Raw genomic sequence first — 21,988 nt, forward strand, 5'->3', positions numbered from 1 at the left:
AGTCTCCTAAAATAGAGGAATGGCAAGCAATTCTTCTTGGCGCAGTGACTCTGTGTATTCCTTCCATCTTCTTTGGATGCTTGCTGCATCATCCAATATGTTGCTCTTGGGATCTTTCCGTGTTCCAGCTCGAGGCTTGAATTGTTCCTTTAGCTCCTCCAGTTTCAGAGGTTCTTAGTTCTTTCCAAAGGAGATAAATGTATCCTCTTCCCTCTGGAACGCTTGTTGTGTTCTAACCGCTAGCCTTGTGATTAGCAGCCTAGTATGTCATTCATTATGCCAGGAGGTCTCCAGGCACATCAGAGAATAATATAATTAGATAATAAGTTGAGATGGTGTTTGAAATCTCCTGGACAATCCAAGAGAGGAGGAGTGAAGTTCTTGAGAAAACAGAAAGACATGTTGAGTGTGAAAAAGGGTATAGCGCATGGCAGACGCAGCAAGAAGGACCGACTCAAGTCGAAGGCTTCGGAAGGAAAGGTGGCAGTAGGACATCCGTATCGCAGATGGGCTGATGACTTGTAGAAACAGGGGCAAAAAATATCCAGAGTCTAAGTATTTCTTGTACAGTACCGTTGTGTGTCTCCCCCTGTTCATTCTTTCAAACCTTCAGTAAACATCTAATGCATGACATCAGCCTTGTAGAAGAAATACTTCAATAGGAAGTGAGGATGAAAGACATGTTCAGTACGGGCAGAAGCAATGTGCAGGGCGTCAGCAAAGGAGAGCAGCTGACAAGCTGGCGCGTGAGAAGTCGAGAACTGAAAGATGCGCACGCAAACAAAACCAAGTCAGGAATCTGCCGAAACTTTGAGGAAGCCCTTTTAGTAAATATTTACGGGAAGGTTTGTTTGCTGTTTACAGGGCTGGAGTGGAAACACTAGTGTGTTTGGACACCTGAGACGCTGGTCTGCCTGCATTTGGGGCAGATTTCTTCCAGGATAGAAGGGAGAGAGGAGAAGTATTGAGATGTGTAGGAAGGAGTGTTTCCGATGGTTGTGATAGCAGGGTTAAGAGACTGGACACTTCTTGAAGAGCTTAGCACCAGGATAACAAGATTGTCTTTACAAAATCTGGTGAGGACAACAGAGAAAACAAGATCTTCAGTTATCTGAGACACAGAGATCTTTAACGAAGTCCTGGTCCTCAGATATGCCTTGGTTATCTAGGGCTGCTAGAATAGAAACAGGGTAACTGGGTGGCTTTAACAAACAAATCCATTCTCTCACCTTCTAGGAAGCTAAAAGTTTGAACTCAGGGGATTAATTCTAGGAGGAATTTTTCTCTCTGTAGGTGCTAGGCCAAATTCCTTATGGAAAGATGTCTTCTTTCAACATCTGTGTGGCAGTGTCTCGTGGAGAGCTCCATGTATCTTGGTATCGATCTATGCCTGGGTCTAGGAGGTTCTCAGCACAAGGTCTCTGGGTCCAGGAGATGTGATCTGCTCCCAGCTGTTCTTTCTCAGTGGCATTGAGGTCCTTTCCGCTCTGTTCGTTTCTCCTTTTATCTCTTGTAAGATGAAGAGTGATGCAGGCAACATCCAAGGGAGACTCCTCTTCTTTCAGTAATGGTACAGCATCCTTGCAACTGGTCACATGAGATCACATTGTGGGGAGTGATTATATCATTACATAACTTTCAAACAACTGAGAATCGTAGCCCACACACATTGATACATATATTTGGACAATATCATTCAATCATTGACATTTCACTCTTTCACCCCTAAAATGGCATGCCTTTGTCACATGGAAGACATTTTCACCCCATAATACTATTTCAAAAGTTTTAAATCAACTTCAAGTCCAAAACATACTGAGGCAAAAGTCTTCATCTGTGAAACTATAAAATCTAGATACAAAGTATCTATTTCAAAAATATACAAAATTGACATTTCTATTACAAATGGGAAAAATTAGAGTGAAAGTCGAGATAACTGCCACCAAGCATGTCAAAAACACAGCAGAACAATTCGCCTTAGCCCTCGGACTGGAGATAATCCTGTGCTCTAAGATGCTTGAGGTAAGGCCTTTCCCTTCAGACACCCTTCATGGAGCATTATTCTCACTCCATGAGTTTTGAATGGAGCCTCCTTGTCCCTGGACTTTAACTCCTACTGTAAGGCTCACTGGGCTTTGAGTGGCCCTCCGTGTTTGGGGGGTGGACTCATTCTCTTAATCCATCTGGGTGACACCCCCATTCCCTCATTTTTGATCAGTGGATCTGGCCCCATCCCCATGGCACTCATGAGTACTAGATCCACACTCTGGATCTGAGTTAGTGTAGAACTGACTCCCTAAGAAGCTGTGGTCCCCCTCATTGAAGCCCAATAAACAATGCCCCTGCCCTTTGAGACCCCAGAGATTATGGCCTGACAACTTGAGAATCAGGCAACTGTACACCCAATGCTTTCTGATTCTTCATTTCTGCATCCTGGTATCTTGGCCTCTTGACCCCTCAGCATTTCAGGCCTCTTGGGCCAGATTGTCCTCTGTCCTATCCAGGCAAGAATGATACAGGACCAGGCAGCAGTTCTGTTGGACAAGGTCCTCATCAGTCAGAGTTGACTCTATAGCAGATATCTATATACAAATCACTAGTTGGGGAAGTGGGAAGGTTATTGTCTCAGCTAATTATCGAGAGAAAGTAAGTAATGCAGAAGCATAGGCTATAGCACAGCGGTTCTCAACCTGTGGGTAATGACCCCTTTGGGGATCAAACGACACCTTCACAGGGGTCACCTAAGACCACAGGAAAACACATATTTCCAATGGTCTTAGGAACCAAGGCCCCGCTCCTCTATCTGTCTCCAGGCAGGTCCGCCCACATGTAGATACTCCCACATGCTAGTACCTGGCAGGAAGACTGTTACCCATGCTACACCATGCTTCAAGACAACATTTCATTTAGCTGTCATTAGAAATAAACATTTCACAATACCCAATTACATGGTTTTTGTGATGAATCACTATGCTTTAATTATGTTCAATTTGTAACAATGAAAATGCACTCTGCGTATCAGAGGTTTACATGATGATTCATAACAGTAGCAAAATTATAGTTATGAAGTAGCAACAAAATAATTTTATGGTTGGGGGTCACTACAACATGAGGAACTGTGTTAAAGGGTCACAGCACTAGGAAGGTTGAGAATCACTGCGTTAGAACAAAGTGGTAGGAGAAACTGCATTAGGCTTATATCAAAGGACAAGATTGGGGCAATGTCTGTCTCACTTGGGGGCAAACAATTTTAGGTACAACAGAGAACTAAAATGCAGCCAGAATAAGCCGTGTGACCAGGATCCAAACTCAGTGTATTGTGATAGAATTTTCACTACAAGGAAGCAGGAAGAGAGGTTGGTTGAGGTGTCATGGCTAGTGTTCCCTATGCACCACTGCCAACTCATGGCAACCCATGTGTGTCAGAGTAGAACTGGGCTCCAGAGAATGTTTCCTGGGTGAATTTTTAGAAGCCACTCTCTGTGCACTTGAACCACCAATCTTTCAGTTGGTTTCCAAGTATGTTCACTGTTTGTACCACCCCAGCACGCCAATGTTCTTTGCAGTCTTACTCATGCATGCATGCATGCAACAAGTATGTCCTTAGCACTTTTGAGCAAGTTGCTGAACTAGGAACTGGGCCTGTAGTGCTTGAGGCATTTACATAAAGGAGAGGGAGGAGACAGGCATGGAACAGCTACTTGTGCAATTAATAACTTAATTCTCTAAATGGTGATGAATGCCATGAAGAAATTCAGGGAGAGATAGAGGTTCGGAGATAGTCTGGAGCTTAAAGAAGTGACATTTAAGCTGAGGCTCGAAAGGATTGAAATAGGAGTTCGTGATGGATTGGAGGTAGGATGAGGCAGGGAGAGGAAGACGGACAAAAGGGGGAGAACAGAAGGGAGCATCTGTTAAGGGGCATAAGGAGGGAAGAAACCCGACATCTTTGAAGAATTGAAAGACCATAAAGCAGAGGGCTGGAACACACCATGTCTCTTTGTTTGTTTGTTTGTTTTCAGGTTGTTATTGTCATAGGAAAATGATTTGTTGAGAACCAATGAAAGATGAACCCATGACAAAGGGAAGAAAAGAAGTGCAGGCTCACCCCCCCCCTCACCCCCAGCCCCACCTGCAGCCTACACGGAGCCTTTGAGTGAACTTCTGAAAGGAATCCTTTGGGCTGACAGCTCAAGCCCACAGCCAGGCGATTACTTTGAGTCCTCATTCACCCCTCAGAGCAGGTATCTTTGTGTAGTTCAAATCTACATGGCTACATGACACCCCCCCACCCATCCCATGCCCCCAAATGAAGACTAGGCAGTGCTCCTCAAGATTTGATGCCTACAGGAATTGCCGGTTGAGTCGGCAAGCGTGTTGCAGAGGGTAGAGTGGGATCATGTCTAGGGCTGTGCTGTTCCCGCAGGCTTCCTGAGGCTGTTGTTGTTGCTGTTGTTGCGGCTGCTGGTCTGTGGCCCACACATTGGGTAGCAAAGAACTAGCAGACAACTTTTGAAGAGCTGGGAATTAGCATCCTGCAACAAACTGGGAAGAAAGGACAAAGTCATGAAAGATTAGTTTGTTTGGGGACAATTATTTTGGATTTGTGCCCACTCTGTGCTAGGCCCACCCAAGCTGAGAAACCAAGTGGCCTGGCTTGCAAGAAGCTGAGAACCTGGTGGAATAGGTGAACATGCACGCTGAACACAATTAGAACAAATGGCAATCAGTTCCATAAAATGAGGAAAGTCAGGAACCATGAAAACCAGCAGGAAAGACTATGGAGAATCTGGAAAATCAGGGAATGTTCCTCAGAAGAGGTGACATTGTACAATGAACAGGATTCAATAGGTACAATGATATTAAGCTTATTAGGGCAAGGTGGAAACAGAGCATACCTCGATTGCTATTAGCTATCATTGAGTCCGCCCCAGCTCATAGCAAGCGCATGCATAGCTGAAGGACGTGCTGCCCTGTCCAGTCCCATCCCCATAGTCGGTTACACATCAGACCATTGTTATCATAGGGTTTTCATCGGTCGATTTTAGGAAATAGAGAACGAGACTTTTCTTTTCTTTTCTTTTCTTCATTTCAGTAGCTTTATACCAGAATCTAAAAAGGTAAGTTTTCTTTTGTGTGTCTTTGTTTTGTTTTTAATCATTTTATTGGGGGCTTGTACAATTCTTATCACAATCCATACATATATCCATTGTGTCAAGAACATATGCACATTTGTTGCCATCATCATTCTCGAAACATTTGCCTTCTACTTGAGCCCTTAACATCTGCTGCTCATTTCCCCCTCCCTCCCCACTCCCCCCTACCTCATGAACCCTTCATCATTCATAAATTATTATTATTTTGTCATATATTACACTATCCGATGTCTCCCCCACCTTCTTTTCTGCTGTCCCTCCCCCAGGGAGGAGGCTATATGTAGATTCTTGTAATCAGTTCCCCCTTTCTACCCCACATTCTCTCTACCCTCTAGGCATCACCACACTCACCACTGGTCCTGGAGGAGTCATCTGTCCTGGATTCCCTGTGTTTACAGTTGCTATCTGTACCAATGTACATCCTCTGGTCTAGCCAGATTTGTAAGGTAGAATTGGGATCATGATAGTGGGAGGAGGGGGAAAGAAGTATTTAAGAACTAGAGGAAAGTTATATGTTTCATCGTTGCTACCCTGCACCCTGCCTGGTTCATCTCCTCCCCACAACCCTTCAGTAAGGGGTTTCTGGTTGGCTACCATTGGGCTTTGAGTCTCCACTCTGCACTCACCCACATTTACAATGATATGATTTTTTTGTTCCTTGATACCTGATCCCTTCAACAGCTCGTGATCACACAGGCTGGTGTGTTTCTCTTCCACGTGGGCTTTGTTGCTTCTGAGCTAGATGGCCACTTGTTTATTTTCGAGCCTTTAGGACCCCAGACGCTATATCTTTTGACAGCCGGGCACCATTAGCTTTTTTCACCATATTTGCTTATGCACATGTTTGTCTTCAGTGGTCATATCAGGAAGGTAGGCACCCACTGATATGATTTTTAGTTCTTTGATGTCTGATAACTAGTCCCTTCTACACCTGTGGTCAGCCAAGCTGGTGTGCTTCTACCATGTGGGCTTTGATGCTTCTCAGCTAGATGGCCTCTTGTTTATCTTCAAGCCTTTAAGACTCCAGACACTATATCTTTTGATAGCCAGGCACCATCAGCTTTCTTCACCACATTTGCTTATGCACACATATTTCTTCAGCAATCGTGTCGGGAAGGTGTGCATCCTGGAGTGCCAATTTAATAGAATTTATTAGGTAAGTTTTCTAACAGGAAAATCTAGTGCTTCAGGCTATCATTAGCATAGCAACAGGTAAGTACCTCAGAAACCTCTTTTTAAAATTTTATATCATTTTATTAGGAGCTCATATAACTCTTATCACAATCCATACATACATCAATTGTGTAAAGCACATTTGTACATTCATTGCCCTCATCATTCTCAAAACATTTGCTCTCCACCTAAGCCCGTGGCATCAGCTCCTCATTTTTCCCCTCCCTCCCCATTTCCCCCTCCCTCATGAACCTTTGATTACTTATAAATTATTATTTTGTCATTTCTTGCCTTGTCCAATGTCTCCCTTCACCCACTTTTCTGTTGTCCGTCTCCCAGGGAGGAGCTTATATGTAGATCCTTATAATCGGTTCCCCCTTTCAAACCCACCCTCCCGGTATCACCCCTCTCACCATTGGTCCTAAAGGGATCATCTGCCCTGGATTCCCTGTGTTTCCAGTTCCTATCTGTACCAGTGTACATCCTCTGGTCTAGCCATATTTGTAAGGTAGAATTGGATCATGATAGTGGGAGGCAGGGGAGGAAGCAAAGCATTTAGGAACTAGATGAAAGTTGTATGTTTCATCATTGCTACACCGCACCCTGACTGGCTCGTCTCCTCCCCAAGACCCTTCTTTAAGGGGATGTCCAGTGGCCTACAAATGGGCTTTGGGTCTCCACTCCGCACTCCCCCCACCTTAACAATGATATGATTTTTTGTTCTGAGACTTTCCTTCCTGATCATTCTTCGTCTAAAAGTTCTGCTGAATTCTGTTCAGCAACCAGCAGGCTTCCAGGGGCAGACGGGCCACAGTTGAACATGAGGGGCATTGACTGGGAGGTGAACCCAACCACGTGTCTTTCATGGAAGGCAGTTCTACCACTGAACCACCACTGCTTTCAATCGATACACACATTTGCTTGTATTTTTTAATAAAAAGAACTGCAATGTTAAAAAGGTTTGAAGACCCCAAAGCATGTTTACCTGAAAGTTCTTAGAGAGAGGTTAAATAAGACGTGAGAACAGAAAATCCATCGCCTTCCCCGGGCATTGAACGGAAATGAAAACACGGAGCTCCATTAGGTGAATCTGCAGCCTGCTTCCGGGAGCTCCTGTTCCATGAGTCCCCCACCTGAGCACCCAGTGACTGACCCCAAGGCAGCTTGGGGAGGCGGCGGGAGGCCCATGCAAGATCAATACCGCACAGCCTCCCAGCATCAGGGCTCATGTTGTTGACACAGGAAGGTCAGGCCAACAATGCTGGAGGGCAAACATCAAACTCCACCTGCTGGGCCAGAAGGCTGGGAGGAAGCAGCTGTGGAGAAAGGGCTTTCAGACACAGAAAAGGCGACCTCAGAAAAAGGACTGCTGAAGGAGCTATGGAAGATAAAGACGAGGCCCTGAAAAAAGAAAAATCCATAAAGCAGTGTTTACGGTATCGAAGCTGATGAAGAGAAATGAATGATGTGTTGGGAAACCCTTAAGGCGGCTGCAGGAAATAAAAGAGCTAACACACTACCTGAGCCCCTCCTAGGCTCGGCCCCGTCCCTCCAGCACCACTCGGAGACCAGTTGCTCCTGAGTAAATTCTGACTCGCTGCGAGTCCAGGCGTGTCAGAGTAGAACTGTGCCCGTAGGGCTCTCAGTGGCTGATTTGGGAGAAATAGATTGCCAGACTTTTCTTTGAAGGCACCTCTAGCTGGACCCAAACTTCCAACATTAGGTTCTCATCTGAGCATGTTAGCTCACGTATAGCCCCAGCCAAGGCCCAACAGGAGAAAACCAATGGGATTTCATCCTGTGGGGGACACAGCCTCCACCTAGCTCACTGCTGTGCCTGCCCTGACCTCATGCCCTCTTGCCAGCCTTTCTCTATGGATAGGTCTACCTTGTGCTCTGGTTCTCTCTGTGTGCATTGTTAGATTCGGGAAAGGAACGCAAGCTCACCTTGGGCGCATGGAATAATCACAACCAGTTGAGATGCAAAAGCGGCAAAAGGAGTTTATTTGCTAGCTCAAGCTAGGGCTTCCCTCCCTCCACTGTGGCAGCGGGGACCCAGCGTCCAAAGGTGATTGGCCCTGAGTTCTTTGTTAGCTGGACTTTTATGGGACAAGGGGCAGGGGGCAGTCTAGTGTTGTTGTTTTTCAAATTCATTGGAGAAAACTTTTGGCGCCAGTGTTGTCTGGCGGCAGTTGGTGAGTAGTTTTGCGCGTGCCACCTCGATTGGTCAATCGGTGGTGGGTTGTTGCTTGAATTTCACTGGTTAGGTTATGCTCAGGCGCTGCATCCCGTTGGTCAGTTTGGAACAGGCAATATCTTATCCGACAGAGTTGCCTTAGTGACCAGGAACCTGAAACTGAAACTTAGGCCTACCCCAGACTTTTAGTTTTATACAGCCTGTCATGGCGCAAGGTCAGGCAAATACAAACAAAAATACAATCTACATCTACACAAACAAAAATACAATCTAACAGCATCTCTGTACAGGGTCTCACCTGGTCTGTCCCAGACTGAGGCCCCAGCCAATCCTCCTTCCCTCTGGAGCTGTCTCTGGAGTCTCCACCTCCAAAAGCTAGAGCCCCGTTATCCATTCCTCTCTGCCTGGGGAAGAACAGTCATCAACTAAGCCTTCTGAGCCAGCCTGTTCGAAGTCCAGAAGCTGTTACCAGTGCCTTTCTCGGAGGCAGCAAGGATGGCCCTGGACTAGAGCTCGTGCGCTAGACATATGGTCTGCCTGGCTCTGCCTGCCTTCCCACGACCTTGGCTGTGTCCTGTTTCTTGTGTTCCTCAAATATTTGCAATTGTTTCTCAGAGTAACACTTTAAGCCAGGGGAACAGAGGGGTGCAGGTGTGGGTCATGAGGACAAGCTCCATCATCATGGAATGAAGTGTGGAATGAATGAAGCTTGGGGCGTTAGATTAAAATTGACGGTATTAGGATGGACTCATAGTTTATAGTAGATAGGTGATAGGTTGACATAAATATAAATGTAAGTGGAGGTAGGTATATACATACATACGTGCAGATGTGTGTATGTTAAAAATCCACACATCTGTCTGCTAGTTTTATTTGCTAAGAGAGCCTACAAGCAAAGATACCTCAGTAGCAACTAGCACCTCTAGCACCTGGATTTTGGTCTCTAAATACCATTCTCTATGAAAAGGAACAAGTACTCCTTGAAGAAATAAATGGTCCCAGGACTGGGGCAGGGAAGCCAAAATATGGGCCTGAGTGTCTTTCATGCCAGAAAACAACGAAGTGCGCATACTATCAAAATGATGGAAGACACAGAAGCCAGCCAGTCAGGGTTCCCACTGGCCAGATCTGGGATGATTTGAACAACACAATAAGTAATAGTAGCAAAGGATTATAAATCAGTGAATAAAATAAGATTCCATAAAGCCATAGTGATATAAATAAATGCAGAGGGTGGGGGAGGGCTAGCTCTGTCTTACAGTAGAAACCCAACTAATAAATATATAAGGAATCGTTACAATAATTGATTCAGGAAAGTCCCTTTAATGAATGCTAAACCCAGTAGACAAATGTTTGAGAAATGTTAACGCCAGATCATGCTGGCTCACCAGAATCAACTGTGTGTATCTCTTCCCAACTTCACGTTCAATGGCATCACATTGACAGCTTGAACTTGCCCATAGTAGGGTTTATACCACAGAAATTAGCAAACGGTATAAACCACAGATTTTTTTTCTAGAGTCTGTTGCAAAACATTTACTAGCGCCTCACTCTCAACATACCTCCCAACAAAATCCTATCAATTAGAGAGGGAAGCTTGTTAGGTTCCTCAGAGTTGGCTACAACCCAGAGTGCCTTCGTCACCACAGAACAAAGCACTGCCCTGTGTCTTGTGCCATCTCCACAATCATTCCTATGACTAAGTCCATTGCTGTGCCAGCCACTGTGTCCGTCCGTCTCCCTGAGGGCCTTCCTCTCCTTCACTGCCCCTCCACTTTACCCAGCACAATGTCCTTCTCCGAGGACTGCTCTTCCCTGAGAGCGTGCCCGAAGTCTGTGAGATGAAGTTTGCCATTCTTGCCTCTAGCGAGCACTCTGGCCTTTCATATAATCCAGCTTCTCCGATCATTTGCTCCGTACATAGATTGAACAAGTGTGGTGAGAGCATAAAACCCCGACCCACACCTCTCCTGACTTTATACCATGCAGGATCCCTCGCTTTGCTCTCACAACTGCCTGTGAATCCGTGCACTAGTTCCACAGGCGCACAGCGAAGGGTTCTGGAATTCCCATTCTTCTCAAGATTATCCAGTTTATTTTGCTCCACACGATTATAGTCAATAAATTACGTAGTCGATAAAATACAAGTAAACATCTTTCTGGGGTTCTCTGCTTTCAGCCAAGACCCATCTGACATCAGCAACGACATCCTCTATTCCAGGTCCTCTTCTGAATCCGGCCTGACTGCTGGCAGCTCCCTGTGAGTGTACTGCTGCAATCTCTGTTGATGATCTTCAGCAGCATGTTCCTGACGTGCGATATCGGTGATACTGTTATGTCCTGTGAGCGTTGTATTGAGTCACCTTTCTTTGGAATAAATACAAATAACAATCTCTTCAGCTCAGTTGTCCAAGGGCTGCCTTGCACATGTCCTGCCCTAGACTAATGAGTGATTCCAGTGGTTCAGCAGTTTGCTGAAACATATAAATTTGTTTTTGATTCATGTTTTCAGGGTAGCTTGAATGTCTTCCTTAAGTACCGTTGGCTCTTGTGCCGCTATGCTGCCTCCTGAAATGGGGGACTGATTACTACCGTATATACCCGTGTTTAAGCCGAGTTTTTCAGCACATTTTTACCGCAGTTTTTGTCGTAAAATTAGGTGCCTTGGTCTATCAAAAGAGGTAGTGTCTGGGGTCTTAAAGGCTTGAAGATAAACAAGCGGCCATCTAGCTCAGAAGCAAAAAAGCCCACATGGAAGAAGCACACCAGCCAGTGCGATCACGAGGTGCCAAAGGGACCAGGTATAAGGCATCATGCAAAAAAAAAACAAAACAGAATATGTGTGTGTATGTATATATATATATATATATATATATATATATATATATATATATATATATATATATATACCACATTGAATGAAGGGGGAAGTGCAGAGTGGAGACCCAAGGCCCAAGTGTCGGCCAATGGAGATCCCCTCATAGAGGGTTTAGGAGAGGAGATGGGTCAGTCAGGGTGCAAGGTAGTACCGACGAAGAGCACAGCTTTCCCCCAGATCCTGGATGCTTCCTCCCCCCAGCTACCATGATCCGAATTCTACCTTGCAGGGCTGGATAGGGCAGAGGTTGTACACTGGTACATATAAGGGCTGGAGGCACAGGGAATCCAGGGTGGATGATACCTTCAGGACCAAGGGTGTGAGGGGCGATGCTGGGAGAGCGTAGGGTGAGTGAGTTGGAAAGGGGGAACTGATTACAGGGATCCACATGTGACCTCCTCCCTGGGAGAGGAACAACAGAGAAGGGGGGGAAGGGAGACTCCGGATAGAGCAAGATATGACAAAATAACGATGTGTAAATTACAAAGGGCACATGAGGGAGGGGGGACCAGGGAGGGAGGGGGAAAAAAAGAGGACTTGATACAAAGGGCTTAAGTGGAGAGCAAATGCTTTGAGAATGATTGGGGCGGGGAATGTATGGATGTGCTTTATACAATTGATGTATGTATATGTATGGACTGTGATAAGAGTTGTATGAGCCCCTAATAAAACGTTTTAAAAAAAATTAGGTGCCTTGGTGATATTCAGGTCGGCTTATACTTTGGCACGGTTACTTTGTGTATTCTTGATTGATGCTTCCTAAATCATACAATATTTTGCTCATAGAATCTTTCAAGGTAATGGCCAGCCTAGTGCTCTGAGACACCCCAGCCCAACGACAGAGGGAAGAGGAGAGGCCTGGAGAGATTAAGTACGTGGACTGAAGTGGGAAGCAGCACGGAGGCCATGAATGGAGTCTAGTGACTGCCCCTTTTGGCTGGGAAGGGTGTGTCCTTGAGAATCCTCCCCCAGGCCTGGTGCCATACTGGGCTCTCTCCTACACCCTTCCCAGCCCATAAATTTAGCTTCTCACCTCTTCATCCTCACAACAAACCAGTTGTCATAGAGTTGACTCAGGTACTTGGTGACCCCATGGGTGACAGAGCAGAGCTGTGTCCAAAGGGTTTTCATTGGCTGCTGTTTCAGAAGCAGATCACCAGCATTTTCTTTGGGGAGCACCTCTGGGTGGGCTCAGGCCCTTAACCTTTCAGTTAGCCATTGGCACCACCCTGGGACTCCCATTCCAACACATGAATGACAAAGCCCGTTCATTCTCTGCGGTCTGCACAGCTCTCTGAGGCTCACAGCACCCTCCCCTGCCCTGGGAGGCGGAACGCTGTAGGCACAGCCAGCCTGACCATCTTGAGACTGGAGGTGCAAGGTCCTTGGGATTGTTGCTGAGCCAGAGCCCAGTGGCCTGAGAGGCTTCTCGGCTCGTCCCCATGCCTCTCCCTTGACAGGACAGGACACCTGACACTTGGGGAACTACCTCCCAGCCCCACAAGTGAAGGAAGTTGAAATTCCAGCTCACACAGAAAACGTGTCCTTTGCCTTCCTGCCACCAACACTTGCTGATTTTCCTTCTCTGCCAGGGACCCCAGATAATAACCCAGTGCCCTCAAGGTCAGAGCTAGAACCCCTCTCATCAGACCTCAGCCCCCCCTCCCCTTACATCAATTGAACACACAATCACTGGTGTGGGGCCTAAGAATTACCATTATTATATGGGGCCCCTTTACCCCCTCCAGTTCTGTTCTCTCTCCCCTTCCTGCTGACTCTCTCTAAGTTGATAATATTATGTTCCTCGGGCATCCCCTTCCACATCTCCTCAGTGACTAGTACCCGCCAGTCCAAACTACCAGACAGGATCTGATCATTGGTGTGTGTGTGTGTGTGTGTGTGTGTGTGTGTGTTGTTGTTGTTTTTGTTGTTGTTGTTGTTGTTGTTGCATGTGGAGAGTAAAGGAGGACTTTCAGGCTCGGGGCCTGAATAACTGAGAAGAGAGAGTACTGGGTAGCACATGTGGTTAAAGCGCTCAGCTGCTAACTTCGAATCCACCCAGAGGAGTGTCAGAAGCAAGGACTGGCAATCTATTCCCCAAAGGTCACAGCCACTGAAGCCCTAGGAGCACACAGGGACTGCCAAGTTTCCATTGCAACAGCAACTGGTGTGATTTAGATGAACTGGGTGGGTGGTAGAATCATTGGCCCAAATAATGAACCCAGAGGAGGAAGCAGGTTGTGCAGAAAGTGATTTGAATGGGAAAGAGGGAGGGGGTAATGTGCTGGAATGTGTATGAAGCCCGTCCTCTCAGGTTCCACCCCTGGGTCCCCACCTTGGACAGTGTACAGCTCCCGTTATCCCTACCTGGGTGACGTGGCACCCCTGACTGCCCGCCGCCTTCACCTTCCCTCAGTCTACTCACACTCTTCAGGTCCCCTTTCACGTCCTCACCCCACAGCGTGTGCAAGAGCAGCGGTGTGATAGTTACATAATCTGTTGTCAATTTGAGACTTATAAGGGGAGGGGTGGAGTTTAGCCTGTCAACCAGGTCTCAGCTTGATGACCTCATTTGGAGAAGCTAAGGAGATAAAAAGCTCCATGGAGGCAGGACACACGCTCACTCTCTGGGAGACATTGGAGGGGACAAGGTACATGGGGCTACACTAGTGCCCTGAGCTGGAGAAGCCACGTGGAGACCCGTGCCAGCGTTGAGATGCTTCCACCTCCTCTGGATCCACAAGACTTTCCACCCACTGGCCTGTGATCTTCTACATTCGGCATCATTGCATGTGTTTCATGAGTCTGAAGGGAATTTATAGATTGGTATCAGGAAATGGGCTAATATCAGACTTATGGACTTGATCTGGACTGGGCTGGGATGTTTTCTCAATATTCAATTGCTCTTGTGTATAAGCTCTTTCTTATAAACATGAGTCTCCCTGGATTTTTCCTTAGTCTGTCCAGTCTAACACAGATGGCGTCTGCCTGAAACGGTCTCGTTCCCTTTCCCAGCACACTCCAAGTCTTCCTGCAGACTCAGCGTTACCTGCGTTTACTCCGGGATACTGGAGGAGATCCCTTTTGTCACGATCCCACAGGACACTGCCCTTGGTGCCGAACAGATCTCAGTGGGGGTCCCACCCTAATACAAATGAGGGGCATGCCTTGCCTTTCCAAACTCACTGCCATTAAGTCGATTCCAACTCGTAGCAACCTTGTAGGACAGGATAGAGCTGCTCCTGTGACTTTTAGAGACAGTAACTCTTTACAGGTGTGAGAAAGCCTTGTCTCTCCCAAAGGATGGCTGGTGGTTTTGAACTGAAGACCTTGTGATTAATAGCCCAACGCATAACCACTACTTCTCCAAATCAGCCAGGGGAAACCCTGCAGTGCACAACAGTGCAATCTACAACTGAGCGCAGGGATGGCGCAGAAGAGGGCGGCCTTGTGTTCCTTTGTGTCGGGAGGCGCCAGGAGTATGGCTAACTCTCTAGCAACCACAGTCGGTGGGGACTCTCCAAACATTTCCATTGTTCGTCACTGCCATTGATCGGCAGATACCGTGGCTGACTGGTTGCCCAGGCACCACCACGGTGTGCACGTCCTCTGTGCCTTTGTCCCGGCTGTTCCCTCTTCCCGAGCTGCCCTCCCATCAAACTCCCTGCCCATCAGATGAACAACACCCTCATTCACATACAGCAAGGTCCAGCCCCCTGGTGATACACAACAAGGTAGAAAAGTACAATGGGTTATCAGGCCAACCTGGGCGCAGATCTGGACACTATCTGGTACCACCGCCTGCTCTTGTGCAAGTTGACGTAACCCCTTTGAGCTTCAGTTTCCTCCTCTGTAAAATGGGCGCTGCATGTAGAGTTTAGACCTAGTGCTCAGCCAGCAAACACTCAATAGTAGTTACTGAAATTCACAATGGTGTGTTCACCTGCCCTATTGGACCCTGAGCTCTATCTTGTCGCTCTATCTCTTCCCACCTCCGAAGACTGCAACTGGCTCACTAGGAGGAGTAGTGTAGAGATCCTGGATTGGCTGTTTGAACTGACAGCTAGTATGCACTGAATGGCCCTTATAGGCTGGGTTTCACGAGCCCTAGTGTCTTCGAGCCAGCACGTGGCTTTGGTCCACACATATGGATTGAGCTTTCCCAGCTGACACTCAGTGACAGAAAACCACCTGGGGCTGACCCTCCTGGAGTCTTCTGGGGCCCCAAAACTGAGTCAAAGCCCACGGAAAGGGAATTGTCTGGCTGCAAATCCAGGAGAGGGCCTCTCCCTGTCTGTGAGCCCACTCTGACTCCCCACCTCCCCTTCTGGGGCACTTCCCTTCTCTGTGGGGCCACCTCATGTCCTCTCTGCCTCTGCTTCTTGTCAGCATTGCCTTGTCTGCTTACCCCATGTCTCTGTGACCTTGCTGTGCCAATGGGTCTTGGTCTGCCTTTGCCAAGTTGGTCTCTACGGGTTTTCTTCCTTACCACCATCTTTCCCTCCCTAGAAGAGCCTGCCTCTGCCCTTGCTGATGCCCCTCATGGCCCCTACTCAAGGACATGGGCACACAAAAGCACAGACACACACTGGCTTATTTTTCTCCTTATTGTTTTCCTGGTGACAGGCCGTCTTATCGCTCCGATTCTTCCGGGACTCGATGCAGATGGCTTTCTTTATCTGCTCCATCTGGGATGCCTGCCCGTCCCCTCAGCCTAAATCCTCCAGCAGGGGCAGCAGCTAGAGTGCCAACGAGGATGTTCAATGTCTGGGCAGGAAATGCTGCCGCACACCCACGAGGGCATTGTCAGAAGCAGGCTGAAGAAACTTTCTGCCCAAAGGGAGAGCACAGGGAGAGGAGAAGACATGAGGATGGAGGAGACATACATACATGATACTTGCTCAAACTTCAAAGTCTGCAAGAACAGATGCAGGAGCCCATGGTCTCTCATGCTTGAAGGACATGTTCTCTGCACGTGTGAAGGACGTGATGTTTGTGAGTAGCTGTGAATGCTCCATTCTGATTGACCTACGCATGTGCTGTCTACCCATATGCCTGCCCGGCGTGGTGTGCAGGGCCTCCCTGTGGGAAAAGCATCAACCCCCCACCAGACTGGCATTAGGTTTGGCCACGGAACCTCAAGTTTGGACCACAGAAGTGAGGAAAGTGTGTCAATCTGAACAAAAGCTTTTAAACTTATCACATTGTTCCATTTTTGCTTTTTTCCTCTGCCCCCAAAACTACATGCCTATATATTCCAAGTTGATTCTCTACGTATGACAAGCTCACGCACGGCGGGCTTGGACCCTCGTTGACTGGTTGTGGAGGAGATCGTCAGCTCGTCCTCCCTGTCCGTCTTAGTCTGGAGCAGTGGTTCTCCGCCTTCCTCAGGCCACGACCCTTGCATACAGCTCCTCATGTGGTGGTGACCCCCCAACCATAACATTATTTTCGTTGCTACTTCATCACTGTCATTTTGCTACTGTTATGAATCGGGTGACCCCTGTGAAAGGGTCACTTGACCCCCCCAAAGGGGTCGCGACCCACAGGTTGAGAACCAATGGCCTGACGGCCCCTGTTCAGCATCATAGTTACACACAGGTATCCACTGACAAAGGGGGTGGTCGCTGTGCTTGAAGTGCATCGGCCAGTAATCAGACCACAGGGAGGCCTGAATTTAACCACTACCCACAATCAAAGAAAAGGGGCTCGAAGAAAGGGAGGTAGGAGCTTTCGCAAATGTACAAGGGTGAAGAAAGCAAACAGTGGGGGACCTCAGCCCCGTCACTACAGCAAGCGTCCCCTGAGGCCGCCTCCAGCGCTCCAGAGAACGCCCACTGACGTTTCTAACCTGCAGGCATCAAGCAGGTGAATCTCACGAAGGGGCCTCCACGCTCCTGGAAGTATTTCTGTGGAGTAGCGGCTACAGCTTCCCCTCTGCTTCTACTCACCGCCGAGTCTCACTGGGAACCAGAGAGGGAAGGGCATTCTGGGAAATGGAGCTTCCACTTTCTGTTCTCTGATGCAAAAGATACCTGACGACTGACCGGGAGCAGTGAGGCCACGCGGACACTCGATAACTCAGCACAGCCTACCTCAACGGGTTGATTATGAGATTAAATGAAGGAATGTAGACAGGACCTCCGTAAAGTTCCTGGCAAGTGATTAATGTTTAATAAGTGGCATTCATTGTCATTATTTTTATAAATTTCATCCTGGAACTGGGGGCTTGCCATCAAGCCCGGCACGCTCGCTCCACTTCATGTTACAGAAAAACCCTTGGCGTCCGTGCACCTGTCGAAAGGTACATTCCCCGTCGCCTCACCTCACTCAGCAGGCTCTTCATTTCTTTTTCAGATCCGATTATAATGGCAACATTTGTAAATTACTGATCCTTTAATTCCTCACAAGTACTCACTCTGGCTGAACATATTCAAATCAATTACACTGAAAGGCATGAACTAAATTCACCACTTTTGTGTGTCTCAGTTTTACGTGTTGCGGTGATTGTACCCAAACCCATCCCCAAATGAAAGAACCGTCTGCTAGAGGTGCCCTCCTCCACTCTCCAGCCACCACGGCAAGAGGAGATCCCACAGTGACCCCACTGAGCAGCGAGCAGTTCTAGCCTCACAGTGGCTATCTCCAAACACATACATTGCAGAATAATGAAGTGTTTCCAATCAGAATTAATTTAAAAGATCCAAATTGCAAGTGAGCTTACGTCCATGGAACGTAATTCAAGCCATTCCACGGGTAACAAAATTATACTTGTAAAGAACTCAAATTGATTGGAACTTCAAAATTCAATTGTAAAAAATAAAATAGGTTATAACCCGCCAGGGCCTCTGCCAAGTCCTGCTCTGCTCCAAAGCACAATCCAAACGTCACACGGTCACAGACCAGTGCTTCCTGCAGAGACATCCATTCCACAAACAAACCCAGGGTAACAGCACCCAGATCTGTCGTGCCTCGTCCCTATTAATGATGAGGCCACACATCGCCACGTCTGTGGTATCCAAGAGTAAAGCTAACATTTTGGGAGCAGTATTACCCTGAAAATTGCAATAATCTCTAGGGGAAATGATCTAATTTAAATGTATTGTCCTTTTAGCTTGAATTCGTTTAGCTCTTTTAAACTAGCTCTCCACTGTGACCATGTGTCCTTCAAAGCCCTCCCCCCCCTTTAAGGCAGAAGTCTTCAATGATTTTTAAAGCAAATTAACCCCCAGTTTACCACGATAGTATTACAGGTAAAGTCCGTGTTCAAACAAAATGACCCTTAGGAAGCCACACTTGTAACTGGAACGCTTTGAAGACCTAAGCTATGGGTACAAACAGCCACTCAGTTCATTGACCTATGTCTAAGCACAAGGAAGAATGCATCTGGAAAGGTCCCTGACATCAAGGGATGTGATAGGTCAACATGTAAACAGACAAACAGGATCACTTCAGAACGTGTCCATGGTGATGTGAGACTCACTCAGTTTTATTTGTCTGGGCTGGGTGAAACCAAATGTAAGCAGAGAAAGAGAATCTTGGCAGAAGTTGCAGCAAGTACAAAGGTCCTGTGGCAGGGAAGAGCATGCCAGGTTGGGAAAATAGAAACCCAGTTGAGAAACACATACACATACTACAAATACACACACACACAAAAACTTACTTTCCCGTTTTATTAAATTTTATACCTTTACATAGAGTGTCACTATCTAATGTTCCAGGGGGATGTCCCAGGGGGATAACTGATAATGTTTTCTAACAAAAAAATGAACCAGAACATATATAAACCATAGATAAATGAATGGATTGGGGGCTCACATTTAAATCTAGTCCCAATCAAAGACCAATTAGTTCTTATAACGTGTCTTATAATGTGAACCTACTTGAGGCTCACTCTCACGAGGAGACCCTTGAAGATAGGAGTGCTATAGCAAAGTGTAATGAAGAGTCTAGATGGTGCCCAGTTACTAGAAAGACTTGTGTCTGGACTTCTAAAAAGAACTATCTAAGTGAGGCATCTACTAAGCCCACATGGAGAAAGCACACCAGTCTGTGTGATCTAAGGATTGTAAGCAATAAAATCCAAATCCAAAGAAGGGAATGACATCAGAGTCTAAATTGTGAACACCTGGTCTTCAGGAGGCTATGGACGAGAGTGGAAGCCCCGAATCCTTTAGCAGAGTCCACAGCCTCCAGTGAACACCCTCTGACCACAGACAAAAGATGTGGCTAGTCTTGCTATCATGCAGAGCGCGGTGCAAAGTGGATTATTGCAGATGCAATTAAGTTAAAAGCCAGTGCTTTATCATTTTGTCTCTTTTCTTTTGACCCATTTTAAATTTGCTCTACTTTTTAACATTTTTCTGATTTCTTTTCAATTGAGGTTTTCCACTGTTTTATTTTAATATTGTTGTTGGGTTTTATTTTGCTTGGGGGGCGGGAGGGTTGTATGTTTTTCCGTACATGAAAAGCACACTAGGGAAAGCTTTAGAGACAGCAACTGCATTGATGATTTCTTGGGGTGGGGCATGGCAGGGGCGGTTGGGGGAAACAGGGAGCTGATACCAATGAGTACAAGAAAGAGCAACGATTTACAATTGATTATGGAGATGACAGTGCAACTCTTTTCAACATGATTGAACTATTGAATTGTATGATATACGAATTATGTGCTAATAACACTGTTTTTATAAACTCCTCCAGACCCAAACAAAAACGTATTAGTGGTGTGTATATATAGTGGTGTTTTTGCAGTTTTCTGTATGTAGAAGTTGGAAAATCTTCTAATTAAAAAATTAAGATAAACGAATGAAAATCATAAAATAAATACTAGATAGACACAAAAATGTTATACAACCTGTCTCTTGAACAAGAATAGCACAAGACTGGACTACCACCTTTCAGTTTAAGAAGTCACCATTAAGTCTAACCCTCTACTACGCTTCGCCTTGATCCCATCCTCTTTTCCACCACTCATTAAAATAGATAAGTAAATAAAAAGAACCCCAGTGCCATTGAGTCCATTCTGACTCGTAGCGACCCTATAGAGCAAACTAGAACTGCCCCTGTGGGTTTCTGGGGCTGGAACTGTTAACTGGAGTAGAGAGCTTCATCTTTCTCCCACTGAGTGACTATGTCTTTGAACTGTGGACCTTGTGGTTTAGAGTGAAACTCGTAGCCCACTATGCCGCCAGGAGTCTTGCATCTACCCATAGGAAGCCTAAACCAAATATGTGTTTATTTCTCTCTTGCTTTTCTCATTACATAGGCGTTCTGGTGGTGTGTTGCTTATGCATCGGGCTGCTAACTGCAAGGTCCACCGTTCAAAGACCATCAACAACTCCTCCAGAGAAAGTCAGGCTTTCTGTTCCTATAGAGTCTCAGAAACTCACAGGGGAAGTTCCGCTCTGTCCTGTAGGCTCACTATAAGTCAGCATCAACTCAATAGCATTGAGAGAGTCTATTTCTCCTTACAATTTTATAGCCATGGTGGTTTCCAAACAACATGTTATTTTGTCTACCTTTTATCTTTTAAACTAGACTTACGCACGTAATTATGCTTCTTTGGCAGACGTGTGTGTGTGCATGCACGTGTGTGTTGGCGTTCTTTTGTGTAGTATCCAAATCAAAGCTATGATTAATTTATATTTTGTGAGGACTTTGAGCATCTTTTAATGTGCTTATTTTCCATCTGAATATCCTCTTCAGTGATCTATATGCTCATAACTCTTGATCATTTATCAATTGATTTTTTAACTATTTTGTTTTGAGAGTTCTTTATAGAATTGAGAGATTAGTACTTTGTCAGATATGTGGTTTAAAAATATTACCTTCCATTCTGTAACTTACCCCATAGTTTGCATTTACACTCACAATTATGTTCCTTGGTTTTATTCATGCTGATGGACTTTTCATTTTTCATTGCTGTATAGTACTCCATTATATCAATTCTATCATATGTAGTTTTCCATTTGATCAAAGATGATGGCTATTTTCAGGGTTTAGGTTTTTGCTTTTCAAAGCAATAATATTATAAGCATCCTTGATGTGTTTCCTGTGCACCAATGGTAGAGTTTCTAGAATCTCTGAGTCATTGAATATGCATATTATCAACTTTACTAGAAAATTTCCAATTGTGGATGTGAAGTAGCGTGGGGGGAGAAGGGGAGAGTATTGGGGAGCAAACAATGAATTCAGGAGTGGGAGAGAACACTACAAGTTATTGTGATGACATATATACAAATCTTTTTAAAAGCAATTCAACTATGGAAGTGTATGGTATGTGAATACCATATCAAGAAAACTACATTTTAAAACAATTTGACCTTTGGCTTCCATGGTGAAGTGGAGAGAGTTGTTGCTTAAGGAGCATTGAGTTTATGTTAGCAGTGGTGGAATAATTTGTAAAAGGGTATCAATAATGGTTGTACAACACAAAGGGCATAATCAATTGCCAAAATTATACATGTAGAAGTTGTAGAATTGGAGAATGCTTTGTTGTGTATATTTTTGCCACAATTAGAGAAAAAATAATTACACAACTAACAATGAGCATGAGGAAGAAGAAAATGTTCTAGAATTGAC

The sequence above is a fragment of the Tenrec ecaudatus genome, chromosome 1 (genome assembly GCF_050624435.1).
Source record: "Tenrec ecaudatus isolate mTenEca1 chromosome 1, mTenEca1.hap1, whole genome shotgun sequence".
Classification (NCBI taxonomy): domain Eukaryota; kingdom Metazoa; phylum Chordata; class Mammalia; order Afrosoricida; family Tenrecidae; genus Tenrec; species Tenrec ecaudatus.